Below are 27,065 nucleotides of genomic sequence, written 5' to 3'. Positions count from 1 at the left end.
TTACAAAATATAGGCAAGATCTTAATGTGTAAAATTATAAAACACTAATTTAAACAATTAAATAACACTGAAATTAATAGAGCAATATATTCCATACTCCTGATTGAAAAACACAATACTGTTAAGATGTCCCTTCTTCCAAAACTCATGTACAGTGTAATCCCAATAAAAATTACAAGATTTATTTGCGTATTTATTTATTTAATTTTAGAACTTGACAGGCTGTTTCTAAAATTTATATGTGCAGGCAAAGGAACTAGAATAGCCAAAACCATTCTGAAAAAGAACAGTTTGGATGACGGACACAACCTGATTTCCATACTTATGATAAAGCAGACAAGACAACTGGTATGTGGTTTTCACAAAAATAGACTACAGGACTATACAACAAGGGAGCATAATAAAAAGTCCAGTAATAGAACCACATGCACATAGTTAATTGATTTACATAAAGATTTAAGATCAGAATTGCTTTTCTTTTTAACATGTTTCCAGGACATGAAAAAGATTGAATCTATCTTTATAACTTACATTTGGTACCAAAAAAATTACTCAAACCGGGTCATAGGCCAAGTAAAAAAACCTAACACTTTACAATATTTTGGTACCTGACAGAATCAAATAGTCTGTATTCTTGCTAATTCTTTGCTGTGAAATTGTTCTCTTGATACCCAAGGGAAATGTGTTAAACTCACCAACAATGTATACTTGTCTATTTTTTTCATAAAGACTGCCAGTTTTTGTTTAGTTTATTTTAAAGCTCTGTTATTAGGTACATAGACATTTATAAACTATTATAATTCCTTAACGTATTAACCCATCATTAGGAAATGTTCCTCTTTGTCTCTTGTAACCCTTCTTGTAATAAAGTATTTTTTCTTATATTAATATAGGCATTTAAGCTTTCCTAATCTTAATCTTTTAAAATAGTATATATTTTTCTACCTCTTATATTCATCGTGTTTGTGTCTGTGCATAACTCTATCTCTTCCGGACAGCATACGGATGCTTCTGAAAAAAAAAGTATCTCTTGCTTGGAGTGTTTTTCACACATTACCTGAAGATATTACAGATATGGCTGTACTTATGTCTGCCATATCTGTAATTTATTTTCTACTTGTCATTTTTTAAAAAATCTTTTATTTATCCTTTCCCACTTCTAATTTTTTGTTACTCTACCTTATTTTTAATATTCAATTTTAATTCCTTTCTTGGGTTTCCTAGCTATATCTATTTATTTCATTTTAGTCTTTGCCAGAAACTACAATATCAATCTTTAATGAGTCATGATCTTTTTAGAGTTTATGTTTGATTATTTAAGATAAAATATTGGAAACTTGCAGCAGTATATTGATAGTTATCTTTCATCTCCTCTGTTATTATTACCACACATATCACATCTATATATATAAAAAACCCAATAATTGAGAATCTTAACTTCTGCTCTGAGCCACCATATATCTTCTAAAGAATTTAACACAGAAAAATAAAACTGTTATTTTTTTATATTTATCATTCTCTGTGTATTTTATTTCTTCTTTGAGATCTGAGTTACCATCTGTGTCCTTTCCTTTAATCCTAAAGAACTTCCTTGGGAAATTTCAGAGAAAGTATGTTAGATTCATTGGCTATATATTTCTTGGTAGACAATTTCAACAATCTGATACAAAATGAAAAGACAGAAAGTCATGACTCAGATAAAGGAGCAAGAAAAAATCCCTAGAAAAAATAGCAAAGTGATCTGGAGATTATCACCCTCCATGAAAAAGACTTTAGACTGTTGAGAGTGAAGATGATTCACTGCATTGGAAATAAACTGGAAGCAAAGAAGTCATTCATTAACTGTGCTGCTATTCCTTTGTATGTAATTTGTTATTTTCTGACTGCTTTCAAGGTTTTTCTTTATCATTGACTTTTCTCTCCCTATCCCCTTCTGGAACGTAAATAGTACATGTATTGCATTGCTGGATATTTTCCCATAGTTCTCTAAGTCTCTGTTTTGTTAGATCATTTTTATTGATCTAATTTCAAGTTCATTATTTTTTCCTCCCACCCTCAAATGTTGTTGAGCCTATATGTCAATTTTTGCTTTTCAGTTATTGGAATGTTCATCTCTAGAATATCTTCTTCTGTTTCGGTTTCTCTGTTGGTTTTTCTCCAATTCTTCACTCAGAAGACCAATCAATTTTTTATTATTTAATTATATTTGCCTTTTCATTTTGGGGGGGGGGATGTAGTCATGGCATGTGGAAGTTCCCCAGTCAAGGATCAAGTCTGTGCCACAGCACCAATTCAAGCCACTGCAGTGGCAACACTGGATCCTTATCCCACTAGGCCAGCAGGGAATTACCTACCTTTTAATTTTTGAGCACATTTGTAGTAGCAGCTTTGAATTCTTTATCTTCTAAATATAATTCCTGGACCCACTCAAAGTCAATTTTTATTGTTTGCTTTTTTCCTTACATATAAGTCATACTTTCCTTTTTCTTTTTTCAGCTAAAAACTAGGACATTGTATTTTTGCTGTTTTCTGAAGATTGGATTTTATTATTATTATTTTTTGTACTCGTTATTGTTGTTATAATAGGCAATAACCTACTCCAGACTCAAAGTGCAAACCGTCTACCCTGCATTTTACAGATTTCTGCTAAATTTTTACAACTTCCCAATGCTACCTTGCTTAGCCTGGAACCCTGTTTGTGTCCATGGCATCTTCCTATTTCAGTAGTCAGACAAGTATTTGAGCAGAATGTACACACAGATATGACGGCTTATTCCCTTTAATATCACTTTGCTTTGGGGAATTCTCCTCTCAAGTTTTAGTTGGTGTTCTAGCTTCAGGTTCTGTCCTCTGATGCCTCAAGCCAGTAAGGCTTCAGCTCTCTACCATCAAGCTGTGCATAGTTTGGAAATATAATCAGTTAAAATAGCAGAAAGTCACAAATCTCATCCAGTGCAGTTCTATCTTTCAAGGTTAATTTCCTCTCTGATCTCTACCTTTTTGGGGATATTCCCATTAGGTTCTTCCTCGAAGATGTATAGGTGGCTGTCAATCAGAGATTTAGGAAATTTATTCTCAGTTTGAGTTCTTAGGTATTCTGTGGTTCTCATGAAGGATTTCCCTATTAAGTTTCCAGAAATCCTTCCAGCCCTAAACTGGCTTTGTTTTCTTTTGTATTTGTCATCTCCACCTCTAAGCCTGTAGTTTTCTGCTGCCATAAACAGTGATTAAGGAGAACACAGAGGAAAAACAGCTACAAACTCTCAATTTTTACACTGTACATCAGTTTTTCAAGAGTAGAATCTCTTCCAGATTCTATCTAATTTTAGATGCTTTCCAGTACCTTTATAATTTTTTTCATATGTTATAAACGCTTTACAATTGCCACCTCCAAAAAGTTTGCATTGATATTTAATTCTACTGACAATATTCTTAAGCAGTGACCTTTTAAAAAGATGTCACTGTTTTAGTTACTATTATAAAACATGTTTATTGTGGTAAATTTAGAAAATATAGGTATGCAAAGCAATAAAAATGGAAATTACTTGTAACTACTTCAGGTAACCACTGGCAATATTTTGCAATCAGATTATCATTTTTGTAATGGGATTATTATATAGGATAACTGATTTTCAATCATTTATATTCCTGAAAGATATGCAAAAGTCATTTAAGAATGATTTTCATATTATATCAAACTTAGATATCTTTTAAAAACAATGAGAAAATATGAGAAATTTTATGCCCCACAAAAAGTGACAGCCTAAACAAAATGGCCAGATACTTTGAAAGAAAAGTCTTACCAAACTCCAAAATCTATAGAAAAGAGAGATATATTGGAGTTCCTGTCGTGGCACAGTTGTTAACGAATCCGACTAGGAACCATGAGGTTGCAGGTTCGATCCCTGGCCTTACTCAGTGGGTTAAGGATCTGGCGTTGCCATGAGCTGTGGTGTAGGTCACAGACGCATCTCGGATCCCGTGTTGCTGTGGCTCTGGAATAGGCCTGTGGCTACAGCTCTGATTACACCCCTAGCCTGGGAACCTCCATATGCCGCAGGAAGTGGCCCTAGAAAAGACAAAGAGACCAAAAAAAAATAAAAAAAGAAAAGAGAGATATCAACCTACTGCCATCCACCATCCAGTCTGGAAATTAGGTTTTGGGCTAGAGTTAGGGTTATAGGGTAAGGTTAACAGTTAGACAATTAGATACATGTCTAGAAGTTTTTAGAACAAACCAGGGCTCATTTAGAGATTTTTGATTTATCAGTAGCTAGGTAAAACTAGATAAGAGATCATATCTTGTTGGCCTTTGTAGGATACGTGAAAGAATTTTGTCCCTATGTTGAGAGCAGTTGTAGCCACTAATAGATTTTAGATAAAAAGATCATGTTATCCATTGCCTTTTGCAAAGTTCAGTAATTACAATGAAAAAAAAGAAAAGAAAAAAGAAAATCTGACTATAGGAGGGAGAAAAGTTATGTAAGAAAAAGAGTTTAATTACTATTTCAGTAGTTCTGATGAAAATGATGGTAACTTGGACTACAGGGCTCAGAAGACAGAATATAGTTCAGTGGAAGCACCAAGGTTGTGTACTACATAGCATGTGATCATCCAACAAACTTGTCAATGAAAGCATGTGAAGCATTCATCAGGAAGTTCAGGAAAAAATATCTTTGCACATTAGAGGCTTTTGATACTGGATGAAGCCCTACATGAGCCAAGTGAAATCTTGATTATTATTAATATAAGCCCACACTAAGACATGAAGAAATAGATAATCCTAGTGGACTCTGTAAGGGAAAAGCAGGAGAAGGGAGAGTTCATCCCAATCCTCACCCAATTTCTTGAGAAAGATGTTTGTTTATTGAGCTTGCTATTAACAACAACAACAAAAAACTGTAGCACCATCTTCCAACCTCTTCCTGGGCACCAGGGCAAGAAGAGAAATGTTTTAATCATTAAAAAATGATGTCATGGCTCATCTTGGGTCATGGTAAGCGTATGTCTGTACCATCACCTCCACTGCTTGTCCAAGGAAAGCTGAGGAGTTGAATCAAGTTTCATAAAAGAACTTGAAACAACACGATATACATGCTCTGCTTGGTGGCTTTGGCAGTCTTTTTGTGTGGATTCTCTCTGTTACTGTCTTCATAGTTGAGAGCTTGAGATAAAGTAAACATTAAAGTAAAAGTATGGGTAAATGAATATATATATATAATATATATATATAAAGAAATGTAGTACATATAGACAATGGAATATTAGCCATAAAAAGAATGAAGTTATGCCATTTACAGCAACATGGATGAAACATCATACTAAGTGAAGTAGGTCAGAAAGAATACAAATACCATATGATACCATTTATATGTAGAATTGAAAATATGACACAAATGAAACTATCTACAAAATAGAAACAGATTCACAGATGTAGATAACTGACTTGTGGTTGCAAAGGAGAATGGAGGGTAGAAAAGCGATAGAGTGGAAGTTTGGGGATAGTAAATGAAAACTATTATGTAGAATGGATAAGCACTGAAGTCCTATTTATAGCACAGGGATCAATATTCAATATTCTGTGATAAACCATAATGTTAAAGAATATTAAGAAAAAGAATATATGTGTGTGCATGTATAACTGTATCACTTTGCTTTGCAGCAGCAATTAACACAACATTGTAAATCAACTATATTTGAATTTTAAAAAAAGAAATGAAAGCATATCTCTGTGGCTTAGAGGGTTAAAGATCTAGTGTTGTCACTGCTGTGGATCTGGTCACTGCTGTGGCATGGGATCAATCCCTGGCCCAGGAACTTCCATATGCCATGGAAGAAAAATCTCAAATAAACAACATATCACTTGAAAGAATTAGGGGAAAAAAGTCCAAAGTCAGCAGAAAGAAGGAAATAATAAAGATCAGAGATCAGAGAGGAAATAAATTAGAGGTGATTAATATAAACAGCAGAAAAGATCAATGAATTCAAGAGCTAGTTTTTTGAACAGATAAACAAAATTGATAAGCTTTTAGCCAGGCTCACTAAGAAGAAAAGAGAAGACCCAAATAAACAAAATAAGAAATTGAGAAAAGAAAAATAACAACTGATACCACAGAGGTAAAAAAAAAATCATAATAAAATATTATGAATACATGTTATAGGTCAACAAATTGGACAAACCTAGAAAAAAATGGATAACTTTCTAGAAACATACAGCCTTCCAAGACTGATACTAGAAAAAGAACAATTTGAACCGACCAATCACTAGAAATAAGATTGAATTTGTAATTTAAAAAAAAGTCCTGGCAAACAAAAGTCCAGGAACAGATAGCTTCACAGGAGAACTCTACCAAACATGTAAAGAAAAACTAATACCTATCTTTCTCAAACTATTGCAAAAATTTGAAGGGGAGAGAACACTCCCAAATACATTCTACAAGGCCATTACCCTGAGGCACCATAACTAAAGACACTACCAAAAAAAAAAAAAAAAAAGACAAAACTGCTTTGAAAAGATACATGCACCACAAATTCATAGTTGCATTATTTACAATAGTGAAGACATGGAAGAAACCAGGTGCACATCAACAGATGATTGTATTAAGAAGATATGGGGTGTGTGTGTGTGTGTGTGTGTGTGTGTGTGTGTGTGTACAATGGGATATCACTCAACCCGTATACATTTTCAGTGCAAAATATAAAGTGTATACACATATACACACAGGAATCATACTCAACCATGAAAAAGAATGAACTTCTGCCATTTGCTGCAATGTGTATAGACCCAGAGAATTTTTGCTTGGTGAATTAGAGAAACACAAATACTGTATATCACTTATATGTGGAAACCAAAAAATAATACAAAATAATATACATGAAAAATACAAACAGACTCACAGATGTAGAAAACAAACTTATGGTTACCAAAGGCAAGAGGTGAGTGGGAAGGACCAAATTAGGGATATGAGATTAACATATAGAAACCATTATATATAAAATAGATAAGCAACAAAAGTGTACTATATAGCATGGGGAATTATACTGTAATCACTATCTTGTAATAACTTATAATGGAGTATAATCTGCAAGAAATTCTTAACCACTAAGCTATACACCTGACATTAACATAATATTGCAAATCAACTAACTTTCAATTAAAAATAATAACAATTTTTTTAAAATTATTTTTGCTTTTTAGGGCTGCACCCATGGCACATGGAGGTTCCCAGGCTAGGGGTAAAATTGGAGCTACAGCTGCCAGCCTATGCCACAGCCACAGCAACACAGGATCTGAGCCGCATGTGTGAACTACACCACAGCTCACAGTAATGCTGGATCCTTAACCCACTGAGCAAGGCCAGGGATCAAATATGCATCCTCGTGGATGCTAGTCAGATTCGTTAACCACTGAGCCATGATGGGAACTCCCTAAAAATAAATATTTTTATATGATGTTCAGTTAAACTGAAATCAAAGGCAGTCCCAAGGCATTTCCTTCCTTATCTAGAGCATGTACCACTGGCCCAAAATATATGAGAGTCAAGGAATTCTTCACACAAAACAAAGTATTTAGATTATAAAACTCATGCTTTCTACGCTCCAGAGTATTGAGAAGATCATGTGACATCCTCCAGGAAGCCATGTCTTAGCCCTTGTGTTTTACCTAGAATAGCTAATCCTAGTGAGGGACATTCTGCTACGGGCATTTCAGAGATAAAAATACATTAGTATACTTATTCAGAAGCCCAACTGAAATTAGATCAAGTCACCTGATTCTTTTGTCTTCACCAAAAGGTCTCCCTCTGTACCCAAGGAGGACAGACTGCAGGTAAACTGCTCTAACTCCCAGCCATGCAATAAGTGAAATTTTTATAGAAGGGTAAAGAAAAATATATTCCTGCACCTATATGGATTTAATTTTCATTTATCATTTAACTAATTCTATATTGACCATGATTTGTCTTCTTCTAGTTTAAATTATTTTGGCGTTTTTTTCATAAGACCGCAGGCTCCTCTACAGTAGACTTCTATTCATAAATATCCTATATCCTAACACTTTGATTTGAATTCATATTTTGGAAATCTTAATAAGGTTCTCACGGGTGGAAGGAAGATTTAAATTAACATTAGGATAGAGTATATTTAAGCACATAAAACTTCAGTAACAAATTTTTTTAATGAAAAGCATTGCCAAATATATTTCATTAGGATAGAAAAGTCATACCAAAACATGCTATGAAAACATTTTCAATGCAACATAGAAAGTATACAACTTCTACTGTCTACATACTTCAGATGCATTTAATTTAAAACTATGATGATTCTAAAATTGCTTTAAGTCAGAGTTGATAGGAATATTTGTAAGCAAGCAAATGGATCAAAGTAAATGTGAAAATTAAAATTTAACTGGTTAAAAGTCTCATCAATTAAATCTTACTAAAAGCATGGCAGTTTTTCTAGCAGGATAAATAAGATGTTAGTTCTTGCCTTCAAAGAGTTTGTTGGAATTTTTTTTAGTACTGTTACTTGCTCAAATCTACACTGTAACATGATAAATAAATATTTAGTACTTCCTACTTGATTATTTTATACTTTTCGAAAGAAACAGTGAGATCCTTCTGTACAGCACTGGGAACTCTGTCTGGCCCTTATTATGGAGCATGATAATGTGAGGAAAAAAGAATGCATACATGTATGTGTGGCTCGGTCACCTTGCTGTACAGTATAAAATTGACAGAACACTGTAAACCAGCTATAATGGAAAAAATAAAAATCATTATAAAATTTAAAAAACAAAGTATTATCTCCTATATTAAAAAAAGAAACCCTTGGTTCTGTACTTCTTGTTTTATCAATTTCAACTCTTTTTACTGATTTTTATTAATAAATGCAAATGATTAATAATGCAAAAACTTTTTTAGATGGAATCACAATTGGAAATATATTTGAATTCATTGTATTTTTCTGATAATTTGGATCCTGAGACAAATCATATTATGTAGGAAATTTCTTCAAAATAGTCTTGGATGATGACACACTCCCAACAAAATCTGAAATGACTGAAAGTTATTAAATATGGTTTAAGGGTGTTGGAAGTTCATTAAATTATTCGTCTACTTGAAAATGTTATGCTTGAAAATTTTTGTAATAGAAGTTTATAAAATTTTTAAATAGGCTATGAAATTCCTATCAGGCTACTTGTTGGTATCTTAGTAATTTCTTTCTAGTCACTGTGAGAAATACTTTCACCATTCCCTGCCAAGAATTTTCCTTTTCAGCACTGATTTAACACTAAAAGTAAATAATAATTGCTGAGTTATTAATTTTATTATTTGTGATGATTTGACTTTCTGTCCTATCCCTCTAAGTCTCTGAATGCTGTTTAAAAAAATGAATTCCCAGAACACTTTAAGAGAGAGCTTCAAATGCTTCAAATTTGTTACTATTTTAGAAAAGATGCTTTAAAATTTCTCAAGGTCACAAAGCAATATGCTCTAAAAATCAGCCTAGGAAACCAAAACTTCATTGTCCTGAAGATGGATACTAATCATTGGAGATTTTCTTGATTGAGACTAAACTTGAACTGTTCCTTTGATTGAGTCTAAATTGGATTATAGACAGCCCTGTACTCTTCCATGCCAGAGTTCTCTTTTGTGAGAGTCATTGGTAGTTATGCACTAATTCAAATGAGTCATCTCCAAATTTAAATCAAAAATGTGTTTGGCAATAACTACAGGCTTTATGGATCCATGTAGAAATTTTTTGGCAGTGCTCTCCATCAGTCATAGCTTTATGATTCATATCAGTCATCATGAGTAATGGCTGTCAATGTCACCAACATAGACCCTGGATGAAAAAATAATGTTATATACCCTAGTGAGCTAAGTTTCGGTAGTTAATGAGATTGATGTTGTCACATCCATGAAAATAGTGAAGGTTTTACAATTATATTTAGAGCAGATAAGAAGAGTATTTTCTGTCTGATAGCTACGGTACCTTTCTAATAAACAATTTGATATTTTGAATTCATAGGTTAAGCTTTGACTAAAATATATATATTTCAGGACTGGTACCAAGGTTATTTCATTAAAATATATTTCCCCAAGGAAACAAAATGCCAACGTACTGCCCTGAAGAAAGTGTTGAGATATAAAATGTGTTTGTATTTCCCCATTTGCCCTTAACTGGTGAACTATAGAACATTTTAAATTGAAGTTTCAATAAGGCTAATAAATATCATGAAATTATTTCAGACATGGCCCTAAAAAAGGGAAATAATGTAACCGTATTCTAATTAAATGAAGTATTAGTTATTATTACCACATAACAAATTGTCACAAGCCTAGAGGCTTACAGTAGCACCCATTTACTAACTTACAGTTCTGTCGGTCAAAAGCTCAGCACCGCCTGGATAGGTTCTCTCCTCAGAATAGCAAAAGTCTGAAATCCAGGTAGAAGCCAGGCTTAGTGGGAGATCCAGGAAAAGCCAACTCATTTTTGCAGTAGGCAAAATTCACCTTCTTGCTATGATAGGACTTCAGACCTATTTCCTTGCTTGCTATTAGCCAGAACCAGTTTCTAAATTCATAGTGGCTGCCCATATTACTTTCCATGCAGTCTTTTTCATCTTTAGTTCAGATACAGCAAGTCAAATCTTCCTCATGCTTGCTATCTCTGATTTCATTTTCTGGGACCAGCCAGAAGAAACACATCTCTGCTTGTAAAGAGCTCATTTTATTAAATCTGCCTCACATGGATTCTCTCTCTGCCCCAGGGTCAGCTGATTTGGGACTTTATCTGCATCTGCAAAATTCCTTCACAGCAGCACCTGGGTTACTTACTGTTTGAATAACAGGTGAAAGGGTACTTGTTTACTAGGGCCAGATCTTAAGGGCCATCTTATAATTCTATTTATCACAAATGTTATTATATAAAATGAAATTGTACTGTATCTTCTATATCCAATATTTATTCTAAATTAGACAAATAACAATCTTCAAATCCCCTATATGCCTGTGTCTTAGTCCATTTGTACTGCTATAACAGAGTGTATACCAGATTGGGCAGCTTATAAACAACAGAAATTTATCTATCGCAATTCCGGAAGCTGGCTGGAAACTATGTCAAGATTAAGACAAGTTAAATGTCTGGTAAGAGCCCACTTCCTGATTCATACATGGCCATCTTCTTCTGTGTCTTCCCACAGTGGAAGGAGCAAAGAAGCACTATGGGATCTTTTTTATAAAGGCATTAATCCTATTCATGTGGGCTCCAATCTCATGACCTAATAAATTCCCAAAGGCCCCACCTTAAATATCACATTGAGGGTTAGGATTTAACATATGCATTCTGAGGAACCACAGATGTTCGTTTATAGCACCTTGTTAATACATATACACCTTACAAGTCTTGGGCATCATGATTTTCAATTGTTTTTTTATTTTTTATGGCTTTTTAAAAATTATGCATTTTCAGTTGGTTATATATGTTTTTACTTCTGTAATATAGACTCAGGTTCAGTAATGTATTATTTTGCCTGTCTACTGATACATCTAGGCTGAAGTTTATACCCTTATTTGCTAGCCCAATGGTCTTTCTTTGTCATCTTTTTAGGGCCACACCTAAAACATATGGAAGTTCCCAGGCTATGGATTAAATCAGAACCACGGCTGCCAGCCTACACCACAGCCACAGCAATGTCAGTTCCAAGCTGCATCTGCAGCCTACACCACAGCTCATGGAATTAACCCATTGAGCAAGGCCAGGGATGGATCCCACATCCTCATGGATACTAGTTGGGTTCATTACCACAATGGGAACTCCAATGGGTTTTTTTGTAGGAATTTATAGTACATTACTGAAATGGAATAAATGTCAGGTGTCTTCTGATTGATGTATCAGGCAAAGCACTATGATTCTTCTCACTAATTCTAGTAAGGATTGATTTCTTCCGAATAACAGGTAAGCTCAAGATCTATCGTTAGTCAAAGATCTTTTAACTCATCAAAGTGGCTTGAAAAGTAATAATGTTTTATAACCATTATTTTTATTGCCTTAATGATAATTATTGGAAGGTAGAGTCTTTGTGTATTATTAATAGCAAATATGAAATAGTATGTTGTCATAAAAATCATTTTTGGAGTTCCCGTCGTGGCTCAGTGGTTAACGAATCCAACTAGGAACCATGAGGTTGCAGGTTCAATCCCTAGCCTTGCTCAGTGGGTTAAGGATCCCATGTTGCCGTGAGCTGTGGTGTAGGTTACAGATGCAGCTCAGATCCTACGTTGCTGTGGTTCTGGCATAAGCCAGCAGCTACATCTCCGATTCGACCCCTAGCCTGGGAATCTCCATATGCCTTGGGAGCGGCCCAAGAAATGGCAAAAAGACAAAAAAAATCATTTCTCATAAGAAAGACATATTTTCCAGAACACAAAATTTTACCAGATTCAAAGTAACTTAGTCTTCTGAAAAATAAAAATAAGAAAAAATTTGCTATTTCAACAACCCAATCAAAAAATTGGCAGAAGATCTAAATATACATTTCTCCAAAGAAGACATACAGATGACCACAGGCACATGAAAATATGTTCAACATCACTAATTATTAAAGAAATACAAATCAAAACCACAAAGAGGTATCACTCCACTCTGGTCAGAATGGCCATCATCAAGAAGCCTACAGGAGTTCCTGTCATGGCACAGCGGAAATAAATCCGACTAGGAACCATGAGGTTGAGGGTTTGATCCCTGGCCTCGATGAGTGGGTTAAGGATCTGGCATTGCCATGAGCTCTGGGGTAGGTCGCAAATGCAGCTCAGATCTGGCATTGCTGTGGCTGTGGTGTAGGCTGGCAGCTATAGCTCCAACTAGACCCCTGGCCTGGGAACCTCCATATGCTTCAGGTATGGCCCTAAAAAGACGAAAAGACAAAAAAAAAGGTCTATAAATAATAGGTGTTCTTTTCTGGTGCAGTGGGCTACGGATCCAGTATTATCACTGGAAGAAGTATCCAAAGAAGACATACAGATGACCATAGGCATAGCTTACACCACAGCTCATGGCAATTAACCCACTGAGCAAGGCCAGGAACACTGCTGTGGCATGTGTTCAATTACTGGCCCAGAAACATCCACATGCTATGGGTGCAGCCAAAAAAAAAAAAAAAGTCTACAAATAATAAATGCTGGGGAAGTTGTGGAGGGAGAAAAATGAACCCTTCTACACTGCTGGTGTAAACTGAAGAACAGCATGGAAGTTCCTTTAAAAACTAAAAATAGAGCTACCATATGATCTTGCAGTCTTGCTCCTGAGTGTATATCTGGAGAAAACCATAGTCTGAAAAGATACATGCACCCCAGTGTTCATTGAAACACTATTTACAATAGCCAAAACATGGAATAGCCAACAACATAAATGTCCATCAACAGAGGAATGGATAAAGAAAATGTAGTACTGGAGTTCCCATCGTGGCGCAGTGGTTAACGAATCCGACTAGGAACCATGAGGTTGCGGGTTTGGTCCCTGCCCTTGCTCAGTGGGTTAACGATCCGGCGTTGCCGTGAGCTGTGGTGTAGGTTGCAGACGCGGCTCGGATCCCGCGTTGCTGTGGCTCTGGTGTAGGCCAGTGGCTACAGCTCCGATTCCACCCCTAGCCTGGGAACCTCCATATGCCGAGGGAGCGGCCCAAGAAATAGCAACAACAACAACAACAACAACAACAAAAAAGACAAAAAAAGAAAAGAAAAGAAAATGTAGTACATATATACAATGAATATTACTCAGCCATAACATAGAATGAAATAATGCCATTTACAGCAACAAGGATGGACCTAGAAATTATCATACTAAGTGAAGTAAGCCAGACAAAAACAAATAATTACATATCGCTTATGTGTGGAATCTGAAATGTGACACAAATGAACTCATCTACAAAATAGAAACAGACTCATAGACATAGAGAACAAACATTGTTATCAAAAGGGAAAATGGTGCTTGCTTCGGCAGCACATATACTAAAATTGGAACGATACAGAGAAGATTAGCATGGCCCCTGCGCAAGGATGACACGCAAATTCATGAAGCGTTCCATATTTTTTGTAGTGTTTGAACTTACGGGACCATCAGGCTAAAACACACAATTATGGGAAGGGGTTAGCATAGTTAAAAAAACAGGGCAACCACAAGCCAAAACCAAATATTGCATTTGCAAAAAAATGAAAAAAAAATACACTCAAGCAGATAATAACAGGAGACCATCCAACCAAAAAAAAAAAAAAAAAAAGAAAGGAAGAATGGAGAACCATAGAATCAACTGGAACCCGAGGTTCAAATGGAAATAAATAATCATCTATCAATTATCACCTTAAATGTCAATGGACTGAATGCCCCAATCAAAAGACACAGAGTGGCTGAGTGGATAAAAAGGCAAAAACCTTCAATATGCTGCCTACAAGAAACTCACCTTAGGACAAAAGATACATATAGATTGAAAGTGAAAAGGTGGGGAAAAATATTTCACGCCAATAGACATGACAGAAAAGCAGGAGTCGCAACGCTCATATCAGACAAAATAGACTTTAAAACAAAAGACATAAAGAAAGACAAAGAAGGACACTATTTAATGATTAAGGGATCCATCCAAGGAGAGGATGTTACTATCATCAACATATATGCCCCAAACATAGGAGCACCCAGATACATACAACAAATATTAACAGACATAAAGGGAGATATTGATGAGAATACAATCATAGTAGGAGACCTAAATACCCCCCTCACATCAATGGACAGATCCTCTAGACAGAAAACCAATAAAGCAACAGAGATCCTAAAGGAAACAATAGAAAAGGTAGACTTAATTGATATCTTCAGGACACTACATCCAAAAAAATCAGAATACACATTCTTCTCAAATGCTCATGGAACATTCTCAAGAATCGACCACATATTGGGACACAAAGCGAATCTCAATAAATTTAGGAGCGTAGAAATTATCTCAAGTATCTTCTCTGACCACAATGCCATGAAATTAGAAATCAACCATGGGAAAAGAAATGAGAAAAAACCTACTACATGGAGACTCAACAACATGCTACTAAAAAACCAATGGGTCAATGAGGAAATCAAGAAGGAAATTAAAAATTACCTTGAAACAAATGATAATGAAGACACAACCTCTCAAAATCTATGGGATGCTGCGAAAGCAGTGCTCAGAGGGAAATTTATAGCAATCCAGGCCTTTCTCAAAAAAGAAGAAAGATCCCAAATTGACAACTTAACCCTCCACCTAAACGAATTAGAAAAAGAAGAACAAAAAAGTCCTAAAGTCAGCAGAAGGAAGGAAATTATAAAGATCAAAGAAGAAATCAATAAAATAGAGACAAAAAACAACAGAGAAAATTAATAAAACCAAGAGCTGGTTCTTTGAAAAGGTGAACAAAACTGGCAAACCCCTGGCCAGACTCACTAAAAAGAGGAGAGAAAGAACCCAAATCACCAAAATTATAAATGAAAAAGGAGAAATCACAACGGATACAGCAGAAATACAAAAAACCGTAAGAGAATACTTTGAACAACTGTATGGCAATAAGTTTGACAATCTGGAAGAAATGGACAATTTTCTAGAATCTTACAGCCTGCCAAAACTGAATCAAGCAGAAACAGACCAACTGAACAGACCCATCACTAGAAATGAAATTGAAGAGGTCATAAAATCACTCCCTACAAATAAAAGTCCAGGACCAGATGGCTTCACAGGTGAATTCTATCAAACATATAAAGAGGATTTGGTGCCCATCCTACTTAAACTCTTTCAAAAGGTTGAAGAAGGAATACTCCCAAAGACATTCTATGAGGCCACCATCACCCTCATTCCAAAACCAGACAGAGATACAACCAAAAAAGAAAACTATCGGCCAATATCATTGATGAATATAGATGCAAAAATTCTCAACAAAATCTTAGCCAACCGAATCCAACAACATACCAAAAAAATTATACACAATGACCAGGTTGGGTTCATCCCAGGTTCACAAGGATGGTTCAACATACGCAAATCCATCAGCATCATACACCACATTAACAAAAAAAAAAAGTCAAAAATCATATGATCATCTCAATAGACGCAGAAAAAGCATTTGACAAAGTTCAACATCCATTCATGATCAAGACCCTCACCAAAGTGGGTATAGAGGGAACATTCCTGAATATAATCAAAGCCATTTATGAGAAACCCACAGCAAATATAATGCTCAATGGGGAAAAACTGAAAGCCTTCTCACTCAAATCTGGAACAAGACAGGGATGCCCACTCTCACCACTGCTCTTCAACATAGTTTTGGAAGTCCTAGCCACAGCAATTAGACAAACAAAAGAAATCAAAGGCATCCATATAGGAAGAGAAGAGATCAAACTGTCACTGTATGCAGATGACATGATACTATACCTAGAAAACCCTAAGGACTCAACCCCAAAACTACTTGAACTGATTAATAAATTCAGCAAAGTGGCGGGATATAAGATTAACATTCAGAAGTCAGTTGCATTTCTGTATACCAGCAATGAAACATTAGAAAAGGAATACAAAAATATGATGCCTTTTAAAATTGTACCTCACAAAATCAAATACCTCGGAATACACCTGACCAAAGAGGTAAAGGACCTATATGCCGAGAACTATAAAACTTTAATCAAAGAAATCAAAGAAGATGTAAAGAAATGGAAAGATATTCCATGTTCCTGGATTGGGAAAATCAATATTGTGAAAATGGCCATCCTACCCAAAGCAATCTACAGATTCAGTGCAATCCCTATCAAATTACCCCTGACATTTTTCACAGAACTAGAACAAACAATCCAAACATTTATATGGAACAACAAAAGACCCAGAATCGCCAAAGCAATCCTGAGAAACAAAAACCAAGCAGGAGGCATAACTCTCCCAGACTTCAAGAAATACTACAAAGCCACAGTCATCAAAACAGTGTGGTACTGGTATCAAACAGACAGACAGACCAATGGAACAGAATAGAGAATCCGGAAATAAACCCTGAAACCTATGGTCAATTAATCTTTGACAAGGGAGGCAAGAACATCAAATGGGAAAAAGAAAGTCTGTTCAGCAAGCATTGCTGGGAAACCTGGACAGCTGCATGCAAAGCAATGAAACTAGAACACACCCTCACACCATGCACCAAAATAAACTCCAAATGGCTTAAAGACTTAAATATACGACAGGACACCATCAAACTCCTAGAAGAAAACATAGGCAAAACACTCTCTGACATCAACATCATGAATATTTTCTCAGGTCAGTCTCCCAAAGCAATAGAAATTAGAGCAAAAATAAACCCATGGGACCTCATCAAACTGAAAAGCTTTTGCACAGCAAAGGAAACCAAAAGGAAAACAAAAAGACAACTTACAGAATGGGAGAAAATAGTTTCAAATGATGCAACTGACAAGGGCTTAATCTCTAGAATATATAAACAACTTATACAACCCAACAGCAAAAAAGCCAATCAATCAATGGAAAAATGGGCAAAAGACCTGAATAGACATTTCTCCAAAGAAGATATACAGATGGCCAACAAACACATGAAAAAATGCTCCACATCGCTGATTATCAGAGAAATGCAAATCAAAACTACCATGAGATACCACCTCACACCAGTCAGAATGGCCATCATTAATAAATCCACAAATAACAAGTGCTGGAGGGGCTGTGGAGAAAAGGGAACTCTCCTGCACTGCTGGTGGGAATGTAAACTGGTACAGCCACTATGGAGAACAGTTTGGAGATACCTTAGAAATCTATACATAGAACTTCCATATGACCCCACAATCCCACTCTTGGGCATCTATCCGGACAAAACTCTACTGAAAAGAGACACGTGCACCCGCATGTTCATTGCAGCACTATTCACAATAGCCAGGACGTGGAAACAACCCAAATGTCCATCGACAGATGATTGGATTCGGAAGAAGTGGTATATATACACAATGGAATACTACTCAGCCATAAAAAAGAACAAAATAATGTCATTTGCAGCAACATGGATGGAACTAGAGACTCTCATTCTGAGTGAAATGAGCCAGAAAGACAAAGACAAATACCATATGATATCACTTAGAACTGGAATCTAATATCCAGCACAAATGAACATCTCCTCAGAAAAGAAAATCATGGACTTGGAGAAGAGACTTGTGGTTGCCTGATGGGAGGGGGAGGGAGTGGGCTGGATCGGGAGCTTGGGCTTATCAGACACAACCTAGAATAGATTTACAAGGAGATCCTGCTGAATAGCATTGAGAACTATGTCTAGATACTCATGTTGCAACAGAAGAAAGAGTGGGGGAAAAACTGTAATTGCAATGTATACATGTAAGGATAACCTGACCCCCTTGCTGTACAGTGGGAAAATAAAAAAAAAAAAATAAACAAAAAAATAAAAGCATTATGGATTAAAAAAAAAAGGGAAAATGGAAGGAGGGATAAATTAGGAGTTTGGGATTAACATATAAACACTACAATATATAAAATAAATATATTACACAGGGAAATATACTCAATACTTTTGTAATAACCTATAAGGGAAAAGAATCTGAAAATGTTTCAGGTTTACAGTAAACCTAATCACTTTGGTTTTATATAGTGTTTGGTCATGAGCAGTGGTAGACAGAACTCAGAGGAGCTATCCCAGAAAAAAGTTAACTGTGATGTTCAAACAAGGAACTAAAATCAAATACAATGTTGATTAGTTGAAATGAGTTTGGACTATGAGGTCTCAAACCAAAGTAGAGAGAACACCCAGATGCCATATAAATGAGTAAGAATTTGTGTCCAAAGATGAAGACTAGGAAAATACTTAGTTAAGAGGAGATTCTTTATGTCAATAAAGCTTTAAAATCAAGAGATCTTGACTAAATATAAAAAAGAGTAATTTAGACAGGATTAAGATGGGGGAATAGAAGGACTGGAGCTCAACTTCTCTCCTAAAAACAACAAAATTCACAACTAAAGACTGAGCAATCTCCACCAAAATGGACCGGAAACCCATACCCTACTCCAGAAGAAAAAGAGGAGGACACATCAAGAGGTAGGCGGGGCGATTTCATGATATAAACAACCCCATACCTCCTGGGTGGGAAGCTCCACAGACTGAAAACTAACTGGTTCACAGACATTCACTACAGGAGTGAGAGTTCTGAGCCCCACATCAAACCCTCACATGCTGGCATCTGGCACTGGGAGAAAGAGCCCCTGGAGCATCTGGCATTGAAGGCCAGTGGAGCTTGTGCACAGGAGCTCCACAGGACTGGGGGAAACGGAGACCCCATTCTTAAAAGGCGCACACAGACTTTCACGTGCACTGGGTTCCAGGGCAAATCAAAGTCTCCATAGGAATCTGGGTCAAACCTGACTGCAGTTCTTGGAGGACATCCTGGGAAAACAAGGTTGAATGTGGCTTGTTGTGAGGGAAGGACATTGAAGGCAAAGCCCTCAGGAATATTCAGCAGCTACCTTTCTCTGGAGGGGGTCATCCTGGGAAAATATGGCCCCACCCATCAGTCAGCAGCTGAGAAGCCCCAGGGTAAACAACAATCCAGGTGAGATCACAGCACTGCCCCTCAGTAAACAGGCTACCTAAAGATCCCTCAGGCACATAGCTGCCTCTAATCCCATCCAGAGACTAAGCACCACCCACCAGAGGGATTAGAATCAGCTCCACCTACCAGTGGGTGGGCATCAGCTCCTCCCATCAGGAAGCCCACAGCAAGCCCCCATACCAACTTCAGCCACAAGGGGGGCAGACACCAGAACTAAGAGAGGCTACAGATCTATCATCTGTAAAAAGGTCACCACACCAAAAACCTATAAAAATGAAAAGACAGAGAACTATAACTCAGATGAGGGAGAAAGGAAAAACCCCAGAACATCAGCTAAGCAACGAGGAGATTCTCAGCCTCCAGGAAAAAGACTTTAGACTGTTGATGCTGAAGATGATGCAAGACATTGGAAATAAACTGAAGGCAAAGACGGATAACTTACAGGAAACACTGACCAAAGAGATACAAGATATAAAACAAACAAGAAGAGATGCAAAATACAATAACTGAAATAAAAAATGCACTAGAAGCAGCCAACAGCAGAATACAGGTTGCAGAAGAATGAATAAGTGAGGTGGAGGACAGATTAGAAGAAATTACAGATGCAGAACAGAAAAGAGAAAAAAGATTGAAAACAAATGAAGAGAGTCTCAGAGAACTCTGGGACAACGTTAAACACACCAACATCCATATTATAGGGGTGCCAGAAGGAGAAGAGAGAGAGAAGGGGACAGAAAAAATATTCCAAGAGATAATAGCCGAAAATTTCCCTAACATGGGAAAGGAGTCACTCACTCAAATCCAGGAAGCACAACGAGTACCACATAAAATAAACCCAAGGAGGAATACACCAAGACACACATTAATCAAACTGACCAAAATTAAAGACAAAGAGAAAATCTTGAAAGCAGCTAGGGAAAAGAAACAAATAACATACAAGGGAACCCCAATAAGGTTATCAGCAGATTTTTCAGCAGAAACTCTGCAGGCCAGAAGGGAGTGGCATGATATACTCAATGTGATGAAAGTTAAAAACCTCCAACCAAGATTACTCTACACATAAAGGCTCTCATTCAGATTGGAAGAAGAAATCAAAACCTTCTCAGATAAGCAAAAGCTGAGAGAATTCAGCAACACTAAACCAGCCTTACAACATATACTAAAGGAACTTCTCTAGGCAGGAAAGAAAAGGCTGCAACCAGAAACAAAAATGCCAAAAATGACAAGGCTCACCAGTAAAGATTTATATACAGTAAAGATACGAAATCATCCATGCACAATTATACCATCAAAATCAGAAATCATGAGAAGAGGTGGGTACAAATGCGGGACACTGGAGATGAACTTGCAATTAAGAGAAAAACAACTTAAAACAATCTCATATACATATAGGCTCTTACATCAAAACTTGAGAATAACTGCAAACCAAAAATCTACAATTGGTACACAAACAAGAAATCTCTGGAGAAGAAATATATCTCATAGTAAATAAGTGCATAATCCACCATGAAGGGGGTCATTTGACATCATTCTTGGAAGGCTGAAGTCTTACGTCTGATTCTGATTTCCTCTCCATCAAAGAACTTATGATAATTATAATTAAACAATGTGACTATACAATTAAATAATACAGTTCTACAATTGTATTATTAATAACCATTTCTCTCCATGGTACAGTGTAAGGTCTATAATGTCTTGTTTATCACATCACCTAGAATGGTGTAACGCCTGTATTGAGGAATCAATAAGATGTAAAAAATTGTGAGGACATATTTATATAGTTACACTGTTTTTTAACCAATTTATGCATTTTATATTTTACTTATTTTCAGAGGGTATATTATTTTTGTTATTCTTACCAGTTAAGTCATTCTTTTTATTATGTGATATAAAATATTTAATGTTATATAAGGCTTTCTTTATAAATTTTAGTTGCATAATATACGCAATTTTAATGTAATGCTAATTTTTAAAGAAAAATTGAAATGTAATAGATAAAACTAAGTAGTAAAGATAAAAACCATAAAAATGGGATAAAGTATAGAATAAATTTCCTGTTTGTCTCAGCATATTTTCCATTCCACTTCTCCAGTGGGAGTCACTTAATCTGTTTCTTAAGATCCATGATATAATAATCTGTGTGAATGTAATTGTGGTTAAATGTATGTATTTTATTCTGTAAAAAATAAAAATAAAATTATCCATAAAAAAGAGTAATTTACAAAAATGTGAAAATTAAACCGTTCAAATTCTCTCTACTGTACTTAGCATTCTAAATTTATTACTGTTTTGAAGTAAAAAGTAAATAAATAAATAAATAAATTTATTACTGTATCCATTATGGTTTGGATAGAAGAACAGGAGCCACTCCATCTGTAAGGGATTAATTTAGGAATTAGGACTTTGTGCAACCATTGTAAGAACTAGAGCAACCATCAAGTCAAGAGAGCTGCCACTAAAGGATGAAGAGCTGACTCCAAAGCATGCACATGTTCTCAGAATCTTAGTTATGAACAAAAAAAAACTTTATATTTTAATACTGATCTCAGATCTGAGAACTTGCTAAACATGTTTATTATTTATAGTAGTTATTTTGGGGGTTTTCTATCTACAGGATCATATCATCTGACAATAAGAATAATTGTATTCCTTCTTTTCCAATATATATGATGTTAGCTACTCCCAATTTATTTTTTCTTCCTTTCTTTTTTTTTCTTTTTTTGCATTATGAGTCAGCAAACTTTTTCTATAAAAGACATGGTAGTAAATATTTCAGGTTTAGCCAATCATACATTCTTTGTCACAACTGTTCAACTCTGTTATATCAGTAAAGCAGCTATCAATAGTATGTAAACAAAATGATTCAACTTAGACACACAGAAAAATTTTTTTCTGCAAAACAGCAGCAAATCAGAATAGGTTCATGGCAGTATAGTTAGCTGACTCAACTTTAAATATTGAATAAAAGCAAAAAAAAAAATATGCTTGTTCCTGATCCTAGGAGGAAAAAAAGTCTCTCACCATTAAATATGGTGTTAGTTGTAGGTTTTTTGCCAAATGCCATTACATTTTTTTTTTCTGGACATGCCCACGGCATGCAGAAGTTTCAAGGTCAAGAATCAAAATTCGCACCGCAGCAGTGACAATGCCAGATCCTGAACCTGATATGCCACCAAAGAACTCCTCAATTGCCTTTAACTGAGTTGAAGAAGCTCCTTTATTAAAAATTGGCTGAGTGTTTTCTTGTTAATAGGTGTTGGATTTTGTTGAGCTCTTTTTCTGAGTCTAAGACAATTTTATTAATATGTTGTATCATGTTAATTGGTTAGATTTTAAACCAACCTTGTATCCTGGGATAAATGCCATTCATTACAGGTCATCCTTTCTATATGCTGCTGTATTTGTTTGTAATATTTTCAGGAATATTAGTTTATGACTTTCTTTTTCTGTAATGTCATCTGTCTTTGGAAGCAGATTAATACAAGCATTGAAGAATGAATTGGGTTGTAAATTTTGTGAAGAACTAACATTTTTTCTTTAAATATTTGAAATAATTCACTCATGAAGTTATCTGGGCCTGGAGATTTATTTCTGTAGAAACCCTTTTAACTACTAAGTCAAGTTTTACTCATGTTTATATTTCTTCTTGAGTTAGTTTTAGTAATTTCTATCTTACTAGGAATTTTTCCATTGCACCAAAGTTTATAAACACATCCATAATATTCTATAATTCACTTAGTTTCTATAAGGTTGTGATGTCCCCTCCCTCATTTCTGAGTTTATTAATTTGTATTTTCATCCATTTATTCTCTTGGTCACTCTAAATTTTTCCAATTTTGTTTTTGTTTCTTTTTTCCACTACCAATTTTGGTTTTATCATTTACTTCTTTTGTTCTGTAGTCTATTTCATTCTAATCTGTATTTCATGGTTCTGCTTGCTTTAGGTTAAGTTAGTCTTCAACTACTTTGTTAACATATTAGCATAGATTATTGATTTCAAATTTCTTCTTTTCAATTACAAGTGTCTCAAGCTATAAATTTCCTTCTACACCCTGACTTAACATCATCCAACAAATTTTTTTGTCTTCTTTTGGGCAGCACCCTTGGCATATGGAGCTTCCCAGGGCAGGGATCAAATCAGAGCTATAGCTGCTGTCCTACAGCACAGTCACAGCAACACTGGGTGTGAGCTATGTCTGAACATACACCACAGCTCACGGCAATGCCAGGTCCTTAACCCACTGATCAAGGCCAGGGATCAAACCTATGTCCTCATGGATGCTAGTTAGGTTCATTTCCACTGAGCCACAATGGGAACTCCCATCCAATATATTTTATGTTTTTACTTTTGTTCAGATTATAATATTTTTATTTTAAATTGTAATTAAATCTTTGACCTATAAATTACTTTAAATGTGTGCAATTTTGAAATATTTGGCAATTACTCAAAATTTTTCTTTTAATGAGTTTTGATTCCAATGTATTCACTTGGCTTAATCATTTCTTAATTTACTGAGATTGATTTTATAATCTAATATATGGTTTATTGTGAAGAAATATTTCAGGTGTATTTTAAAAGAAAGTTTAGGAGTTCCCATCATGGCTCAGTGGTTAATGAACCCAACTAGCATCCATGAGGACATGGGTTCGATTCCTGGACGCATTTAGTGGGTTAAGGATCTGGTGTTGCTGTGAGCTGTGGTGGAGGTCACAGATGCAGCTCAGATCCTACATTGCTGTGGCTCTGGTGTAGGCCAGCAGCTACATCTCTGACTGGACCCCTAACCTGGGAACCTCCATATGCCGCAGGTGCAGCCCTAGAAAGACAAAAAGAGAAAAAAATTAAAAAATAATAAATAAGGAGTTCCCATCGGGGCGCAGTGGTTAACGAATCCGACTAGGAACCATGAGGTTGCAGGTTCGGTCCCTGCCCTTGCTCAGTGGGTTAACGATCCAGTGTTGCCGTGAGCTGTGGTGTAGGTTGAAGACGCGGCTCGGATCCCGCGCTGCTGTGGCTCTGGTTAGGCCGGTGGCTATAGCTCCAATTCGACCCCTAGCCTGGGAACCTCCATATGCCGCAGGAGCGGCCCAAGAAATAGCAAAAAAAAAGACAAAAAAATAAATAAATAAATAAAAGGAATGTTTATCCTCCTGTCATGATCTGGAATGATATATAAATGTAAGTCAGTTTTATTGATAATGTTCATCAGATCTTTTTGATTTTCTACTCATTCATTCTATTAATTTTTAAGATTAAGGAATTAAACTCTCCAATAATTTTCATTGATTTTTCTCTTTCTCTTTTCAATTCTTTCTCTTTTTGCCTTAAGTATGTGGGCATCTATCATTAAATATATGCACATTTACAACCATTATAGTTCATAATGCATTGACACTTTTATGATTAAGTAATTTCCCTCCTTGACAAGAGTAATATTCTTGGTTTAATGTTTATTTTGTCTGATGTAAAAATAGTCACTGTAGATCTTTTATAATTACCCTTTACATTTTAAGTTTTCCATCCTTTTACTTTTTACCTATTTTTGTTTTGAATCTATAAATTAACTATCTACTGCCTTCTCCCTTTTTTATTCTTCTATGCTTCCCATTACCCCTTGTTGCCCTTCTTCTTCTTCTTCTTCTTCTTTTTTCTTCCTTTGTCTTTTTAGGACCACACCCATGGCATATGGAGGTTCCCAGGCTAGGGGATGGACCAGAGCTGCAGCTGCTGGCCTACACCACAGCCACAGCAATGCCAGATCCTTAACCCCCTGAGCAATGCCAGTGATTGAACCTGCGACCTCATGGATAGTCAGATTTGTTTCCACTGAGCCACAATGGGAACTCCCTTTGTGCCCTTCTTAATGGAGTTGAATAGTTCTAGAATTTCTTCATTTTTTAGTTCTTAGTTCTCTCTCTTCTATTGGTTTCATTTCTATATTTCTATCTTCCAGTTCACTAATTTCTCTTCCTTATGGTCTGCTCTACTTCCAAAGCTTTCTAATGCATTCTTCATCTCACTTATTGAGTTCTTCAGTTCCAAAATTTGTTTGGATCTTTTTTAGAGTTTAAATCTCTAGTAAAGTATCCTTTCTGTTTACTCATTTTATTTCTGGGCTCATTTAACTGCCTTTCTGAGTTTTCTTGTAGCTTGTTGAGCTATTTTGAATTCTCTATCAGTAAGATGGCAATATCCCATGACCTCAAGTTTGATTTCTAAGAAGTGCCATTTTCTTTTTGTGGTAATACTACATCACCATGGTTTTTCATTATACTTGAAGAGTTGTTCCTCTGCCAATGCATTTGAAGTAGTGAATGCTTTTTTCTTTAGGTAAAGCATTGTGTTTTGTGTTTTGTTTTTCCATGTGATTTTAACAATTCAATAGATTGGTCATTAAAAGCCTTACTTTTGTTTTTCGGTATGGGGCACTATACCCCATATTTTTGGTTCCTCCTATCGAAATTGTCTCTGGTGATGTTTGAAAATCAGTTCTTTCCACTCTGCAACATCTCAGCCAGAAATGTTGTCTATTGCCCTCATTGTCTTTGCTTGTGCCTCCAGGGTCACTAGTATCTTGCTGCTGCTAGTATCACTGCTGTCACTGGCATCACCTCCTAGGGCACCAGAGTGGTGAGTGCCTCCACTGTATCAGAGGTTATATGGGTCATGAGTACCACCACCACAGGAGAAGGGGAGGAGAAAATACAGGGTCACAGCCACTGCCATGGCAGGGGTTGTTGAGTTCATGGGCACCACCTCTATAAGCAAAGTGAACAGAGTCACAGGTGCCTCTGCAATTGGAAGGACCAGCATCACAGACTCAGTGCCACTGCTGCCTGATTCCTATGGCCACAGATACTACTGAAGCCAAGAGGCCAGAGTTATGTGCACCACCTCCCCTGTCACTACTGGGTTTTTCTGGGGCTGTGGGCTCAGACTCCATGGCTAGGAGGCCAGGATCCTGTTCAGAATCTCCAATGTTTCCCCAGTTTCTCTTTCTTTTCATGTTTAAATCCTTCCACTTTCAGATATACAGTTGAGTTGAACTCTCTGGCATCCTGGTGTATTGAACAGAGGAACTCAGCTTCCTTGAGTTGTGGATGTTTTATTGGTTGTAAACTGAATGGAAGCAACAGAAGTGCCTGACACCAACACGACGTCACTCTTCTGAATCTATAGTGCTTCTCTTATAGAAACCATACAGTCGTATCTTGATTTGTCTATCTAATCTGACAACCTCCGCCTTGATTTTTGCTCAACCTATTTACATTTAATTATTGATATGATTAGTTTACACCTTTATTATTTTTTAAATTACTCAATGAATTTTATTACATTTATAGTTTCATAATGATCATCACGACCCGATTTTATAGCATTTCCATCCCAAACCCTGAGTCTATCCCCCCACCCCCCAACCTGTCTCCTTTGGAAAACATAAGTTTTCAAAGTCTGT

At 36.0% G+C, this 27,065-nt stretch overlaps 1 long non-coding RNA gene and 1 other non-coding gene across 3 annotated transcripts in view; one reads left to right on the top strand and one right to left on the bottom strand.

The window, feature by feature from the left end:
• LOC102165728 (uncharacterized) overlaps positions 1 to 27,065 on the bottom strand; it is a 582,163-nt gene that overhangs the window by 458,428 nt on the left and 96,670 nt on the right. The window lies entirely within an intron of this gene.
• Positions 13,989 to 14,095, top strand: LOC146401687 (U6 spliceosomal RNA). Its single transcript, XR_014811599.1, has one exon. It is a non-coding gene; the product is annotated as a U6 spliceosomal RNA (small nuclear RNA).

The sequence above is a fragment of the Sus scrofa genome, chromosome 7 (assembly GCF_054392235.1).
Source record: "Sus scrofa isolate SSC_HxYL_T2T_F1_AM1 chromosome 7, Sscrofa_HxYL_maternal_Yorkshire_Landrace_v2.0, whole genome shotgun sequence".
Lineage (NCBI taxonomy): Eukaryota > Metazoa > Chordata > Mammalia > Artiodactyla > Suidae > Sus > Sus scrofa.
The sequence above is the reverse complement of the archived record's forward strand: the minus strand, read 5'-3'. Positions and strand labels throughout refer to the sequence as shown.